The following is a 6538-nucleotide window of genomic DNA, read 5'->3' on the forward strand; positions in this document are numbered from 1 at the left end:
ATGTTTAATTTATTGATTAACTCCCGTCCTGCAGCTCGAATGTGCTTAAAATGAAATTCTAATAAGTTTAATTACAGTTTTGACTTTGAGCATGCGGGCAAATACATATATTTATGTGCGCTGAGAGGGCCGAGGTGTTAACCGAATGAGTTCTGCTCGAGGATACGGGTTGCATTTGATGAAATAACTAGCTTGGAGTTGTGGACATGTCCCTTTGAATCTGTTTAATTGGTTCGTATTGTCAAATAATTTTCTTTGCCATCTTGGGTTATTTGTAATCAACATTTAAGGCCTTGTTTGTGGCAGTAAGAATAACATTCTCAATAATTTATAATTTGATTTTAGGGTGGGGTATTGGATTACTAGCAGAAACAAAATAACAAGTTGCTGCCAAGAAAGTAATAATCATACCAAAGGTATTTATATAATTACATTTTTTTTAATCAAATTAAACATGCCAAAGCTGTGCAAAGCTATTAAATTGAGCTTACTAAATTATCATGAACTAATTAGGACCTTTTCCTCGCAACTTCATTTGCTTATTGATGGCTGGTGCTGGGATGTTGCCGCCCTCGAATCTCCAATCTGCATATAAATTTATGTTTGCTATAACTTTAATTACTATTAGAGCTGCCAACTATGCTGAGAACAACAACAACTGCAATGTCACTTTGGGCAATCAAACGAGAAAACCAAGGCTAAGACGAAGGCGTTGTAAGTGGGATAGTTGGATGACTGGATGGTGTGGGGCATTCGGGGAAGTTTGGCCAGCGGTTGAGCAGTGGGCAAGGAAAGGGCATCCTCAAAATCAGCTCTCAATATAATGCGGCGGAAGCTTTTGTGAAATCCTTACGTCCAACTTTTTAATACGAAAACTTTTACCGAGCTTAGTAGAATGGCAAGGACTACAACAGCAAGAGAGAGCTCCGAAAGCAATTGCAACAGTCACTTGGTGGACTTGTTGTGGGCAGGACGACAGGCCCGAACCCGAACCCGAACCCGGAGCCCAGAACCCGGCATATTGCATATCCTTATGTCCCGACATGGACCCCTTCCACATCCTGGCACTTGGGGCGACCAAAGCCACTTGAGCAGCACAGAAAACTAACTTAATCTTGTTTACATTCTATGACGAGTTATGAAAATGAAAGGATTAAGCCAGCCACAAACAAACGCACCAACAAACCAACCAACCAGCCAGCCAGCCAGCCAACAACCAACAACCAAACATATACTCGAACCCAGTAGAAAACCCAGCACAGAAACCCAGCAACGGATGCTAGATGCTAATACTGCTTGCCACACGCACAGGCCAAATGCTTAAGCGTGGCTTAGGCAAACAAAAGTTACGCATGGAAAAACTGAACAGCAGCAAGTCAACACCATAATGGCAGCCGATCTGGTTGGTTTGGTATTCGGTATCTAGTATCCGGTATCTTCCTTCTACGATTCAGCGGATCAAAGGTTCTTTAAATCAATTGCCAATCATAATGGCATTAAATAATACTTACAATGTGTTAGGACATAGAGTTTCTATTGTAACAGGAAATATAGGTTGTTTTAAAATGGAGAGATACTAATACCAATATCTTTCAAAAGCAATGATAACCACATTTTTTATCAGACTTTCTTAGTGCCTTATATGATCAATAAATATTCTTAGTATATATAGTTTACTTTTCAGCTTTGCAAGCACCTGAAAAATAATATTAAATACTTTAATAATGTTATACAAAGAAGTCCTAAAACAAATTGTATACCTCAGTTCGCATCTAAGATTATATCTAGCTGAAACTATATCACACAGATTCCTTAAGAATGCAAGATCGATGAATTGAGTAGATCCCAGAGAAGGGAAAAGAAGGAAATTGATTCCAACAAGCACAGTTTATTTTTCAAGATTGTCTACTAAACGATTGAATTATGGGAATACAAAGTGGGTTATCAGTAGATCTCATTATGTGGAACTTTCATAATCTCAGAAAAGTGCATCTGTAGTATTTGTATACTTTCTTATCAGAAGTGTTATCACTTTTGTATGATTTACCAGGAAATTAATATAGTAATAAATAAATATATATGAAGAAATCTTGCAAAGGTTTTTACTTATAGATACTTCTTCACCTCTTTAATATAGACGCATTAAATTATTTGTAAGTATAGTAAAATTTGTTTCTTTCATGTTTATAATCAAGCTAACCTCTTTGAGGTCAGTGTATGTCAAAATGAGCAGCAGAACGAACAACAAAAGCTCGACAACAAAAACACTGCTTGCATTTAACAAACACGTACACGCCCCCTTGTGGCACAAACCGCCCACCACATGTGGTCCTACAAATTAGTTGCATTTTAGTTTTATATTTGGTTAAGTTGTTTGCTTCGTTTGGCTTTGGCTTCGTTTTTAGCCCTTATAAAGGTACATATACATCCATATACCACTTCACCAGTTCTCCATTTTGCAGCTCTATAAATTTAGACAACTTTCGGTAAATTTAGCAACTCATGCCCCTCGTAGCCCCAACCTTTTGGCCACAACCTTCTGTGGCAGCCACAATTTTCCGTTAGCTCTATTTATTTATTTGTTTGTTTGTCCACTGCCAGTCCCCATAATTTTGAAGTGTAAAAATATTTTCGATTGCGGTCTATGACACGTGCGCATCGTATCCATCATCAATGCTGCTGTCGGCTGTCCGTTCCGTCCATCGTCCTTTCCGGACGGACAGCCACGCCCTCCAATTTGCAGAGCCGCCCCTGCACTGGAAAATTTAATTTGCACATCATCGATAAACAGTCAACGATGACGGGCGGGGTTTTGTGGCCACCCCGAAAATGGCAACGTAAATGGTTAAAAGGGGGGTGGCCAGGTTGGGAATTCGGGCCAGGGAACGTGTGAAACATGTTTATGATATGTGAGTTGAATCCTTTGCCAAAGCGAAAAGTTGTTAAGGACTCTATGAATATTGCATGCCCCTTATACACGTTTATGGAATTTATTTTCAATTTTTGGCCCTGCTTTGTTTTTTTCTGGCAAAAGCTGAATTCATCAAAGGAATGAATTCGTTTTCGCAACCATGAGCTGCATAATCATTTTAAAACAAGTTGAGTGGCTGTGGAATAAAGTCTTCTTTAAATATTAAATTTGTTTCTAAAAGTTTTACTACAACATAAAATTATAATAAATTGTTTATTTACTTTCTGTTAGTATGAAAAGTAAATGTCCCATCTTTTTCTTTATGAATCGAAGAGTAGAAATGAAATGATTTGATTTTTTGATTTTAAAATTTAAGCCTATCAAAAATTTGTTTGAAATTGTTTATCGATTTCCTGTTAATAATAATTGAAAAAGTCCTTTAATTGTTCTTTGTGAATCATTTAACAACTTTATTTGTAAGCTTACCAAAACACAGAAGCTGAATAATGCTTAACGTAAATATATTTAAAACGTTCTAAACTCCGTGAGTAAATGGTATTTAAATATATACGTAAATCAAGATTAATCTGGTGTTAAGTCGGTGGACTCAAACGAGCCGTGTTCCACAACTATCTGAATATTTAGCACACATTTTGGTTTAATCCCTTCGATCTTAGATAGATTGAACTGAATCTTGTATGCAGTTTGAATTGCTTCCGGAGGCCATAAAATATGTATATCACCTATTCGAGCTGCATTATCGCAGCGCAACGTGCCACCCCATTGGCGTTGCATAAATTGTGGCAGGTATTTATTGTATTTAATGTAAACTTGCCCACTTGGCACTTGGCAAGTGCAAATAGGCACGCAAAGGCCACCAGTTGCGTCTGCCACTTGCCACTTTCAACTTGCCACTTTCCGCTCTCCCATTTCTCATTTTCCATTTTCCATTTTCACTGGCAACTGGCAACAACAGACATGTGTGGTCGGTGGGTTTTCGGTAGTGCAGTTGCTGCAGCTGCCTCTTCAGCAGCCGTTGATGAGTTACTGCCAAGTTGTTGAAGTTCCTGGTCAAAAAGTTGACGCAGCCTTTAGATAAAACTGCAGCACTGGCAACTGGGACACCGGAAGTGCGGGGGACACATTTGTACGATATAAAGTTCATTGAAGTATAAAGCAATTAGTGTTGGAAAGTAAGCCAGGCAAAGTTCCAGCCAGGTGAGGCGGTAATTTGATTCAACTTCCATTTGTGGATTGTGTTTGCTGTCGAGCCCGAGCTGCTCAGCTCAGTGGACGCCCAGATCCTCTTTGTATTGTATTAAATGTTGTATGAAAAACTTTGGAACTAAATTAGTAATCAAATAGAGGAAAATGTATTCTAAAATCAGAAAATATTCTATCTTAAGGGGTCAATGTTCCTCCAAAGGCCTTATGACACTCGCTTTAATTTGACTAACTTACTGGATTTATTTTAAACAGTCATCGGAACAGCTTCAAATTTTATAATTTTTTTATATATTTAATATTTCTAGGGTTGTCATGACTTTTAAAAACATTATCTAATCAGTTATGGTGTCACAAGGTCTTTTATCTTGCTTTTTTACCTACACACAAATGCTACTTTGGGTGACACATTTCATACAGCCAGGTTGGCCGAGCGGTCTAAGGCGCCAGATTTAAGACCTGGTTCTCGAGAGAGAGCGTGGGTTCGATCCCCACACTTGGCAAATGACTCATATTTTTGTATAACTTTTTTATTAACAATAACAAATATATTCTCAGAATAAATAGGTGTTTATTAACAATAGTTTATAATAATTAAAAAAATATTATCGCGCAATATAACTAACAATAAACAACACAATATTGTTAATATTTTTTTTTGCTTATATAAAACTTTTACATTCGGTAAAATATAGGAGTTTTATATTAGCTTGTAATATTTTAGATTTTTTTTTTGTTAATATATATCTTATACATAACGTACAAAATGGGAATTTTAAAATTGCTCACACTCCCTAACAATCTTTAAGAGAGTATATTAAAATTGAATAACAAAAACAAAGCTTTAAGGAATGTACAGTATCTCAAATTCCAGTACCAATTAATTGGATATTTAATCAACAAAGAACAGCTGCAGAAGGGTATATTGCATTGGTATGATAGAAAATATATTGTTAATTACATACATGTGTACTTATCGAAATGCATTGTTCATAATTCACTTCTCGCAATGACAGAGAAAGTAATTCCCTTTTTTAATAAACAGTTTTAGATCCTATTTGACATTGCCAAAAACATTCCCCGGCAAACTTGACAAAGCTCAACGAATCGCGACCTCGACATGGACGTCAATAAAAAAATCATCAAGCCGCGACCATTTCCCTGCCATTAAACCAACCATGACCATAGATAAGCTCCGCAATGTTTGCGTAAATAAATTTCATCATCGTTCTTTTTTTTCTGCCGCTGTTGTTTTCCCCACACGGCAAAAAAAATGGCAAAAATGAGTGGGGTGGTCGAATAAAAATTGCCCTGCATATGAAAATATGTCCATTAAAAATAGATGTGTGGCCGTTGTGTGGCAGTGAACTCTCGGCCAGACTCGTCAGCTGTTGGACATGCAAATGTGCCATGCAGTTTGGCTCGGCTCTTTCAATTGCCACGCCCACTGGGCGCCCTTGCCACCCCCCCGTAAAGAAAAAAAACCCCACCCCCTACTCACCATTTGCACTGGCACGCACATTTGCGGTTCATAATTTGCGTGCCATTTTTGTATGTTGATGGACAAAATCAACAAACGAACAGGGCAAAAAAAATATTGAGCACTTTTGCAGTTACCAACTTGAATTTAAATTAAAATGCCAACGCAGCGCAAGGCAAATTACTACACACAGCCCATAAACGCATAAAGTTCACATATATTTGTATATGAAAGCCCTGCATATATGGAGAGACGATAAATATTGATTGTACGGTCACGTTAATTTCTGGCAATTATGCGCGCTTCACATTTATTTATAAAAAGTTTTAAGAGATATATGAATACATGTATAAAGCGCATATATTTATATGGGGGACCACACCAAATTGGAACGGACTGTCTGTGGGTCCTTTATTATTATTTGTTATTATTAAATATGTCCCGATAATTATCGAACTCTTTCTCGACCTGCATCGACGGCCAAAGCCCAACTGCCTGTGGTTGGCCAGATGCTTAAATGCACATTGAGTGGGCCAAATCGAAATGGTCAATACAGATGCCTTTTATGTAGGCAGCCCAGACAGCCAGAAAACCATATGTGCATTCCGTAGATGGTAGATTTAAATATTGATTAAATACATGCATGCTTTTACTCAGATAAATATTTCAGTTAATTTATCTGCTCCACTTTTAATCAATAAAAACCTTATTTAAAAGTAGCTAAACTTAAGCCTCTAACCTCTGTTAACCCATTTCTACTAAATAAATCAACTTAATCGAAAGTGACAGTCCTTGCACAAATACTTCTTTTAATAAAGAAAAATATAAAGTGCAAAAATCAATAGCGATTCTGCTTTCGGTGGTAGACTTAAACATTCAATAAAAACATTCATGCTTTTACAGAGGTAAATATTTAAGTTAAT

The 6538-nt window shown here is 37.1% G+C and overlaps 1 non-coding gene across 1 annotated transcript; it reads left to right on the top strand.

The window, feature by feature from the left end:
* Window positions 1-4554: 4554 nt before the first annotated feature.
* Window positions 4555-4638, top strand: Trnal-uaa. Its single transcript has one exon. It is a non-coding gene; the product is annotated as a tRNA-Leu (tRNA).
* Window positions 4639-6538: the final 1900 nt, after the last annotated feature.

The sequence above is a fragment of the Drosophila subpulchrella genome, chromosome 2L, assembly GCF_014743375.2.
Source record: "Drosophila subpulchrella strain 33 F10 #4 breed RU33 chromosome 2L, RU_Dsub_v1.1 Primary Assembly, whole genome shotgun sequence".
Classification (NCBI taxonomy): domain Eukaryota; kingdom Metazoa; phylum Arthropoda; class Insecta; order Diptera; family Drosophilidae; genus Drosophila; species Drosophila subpulchrella.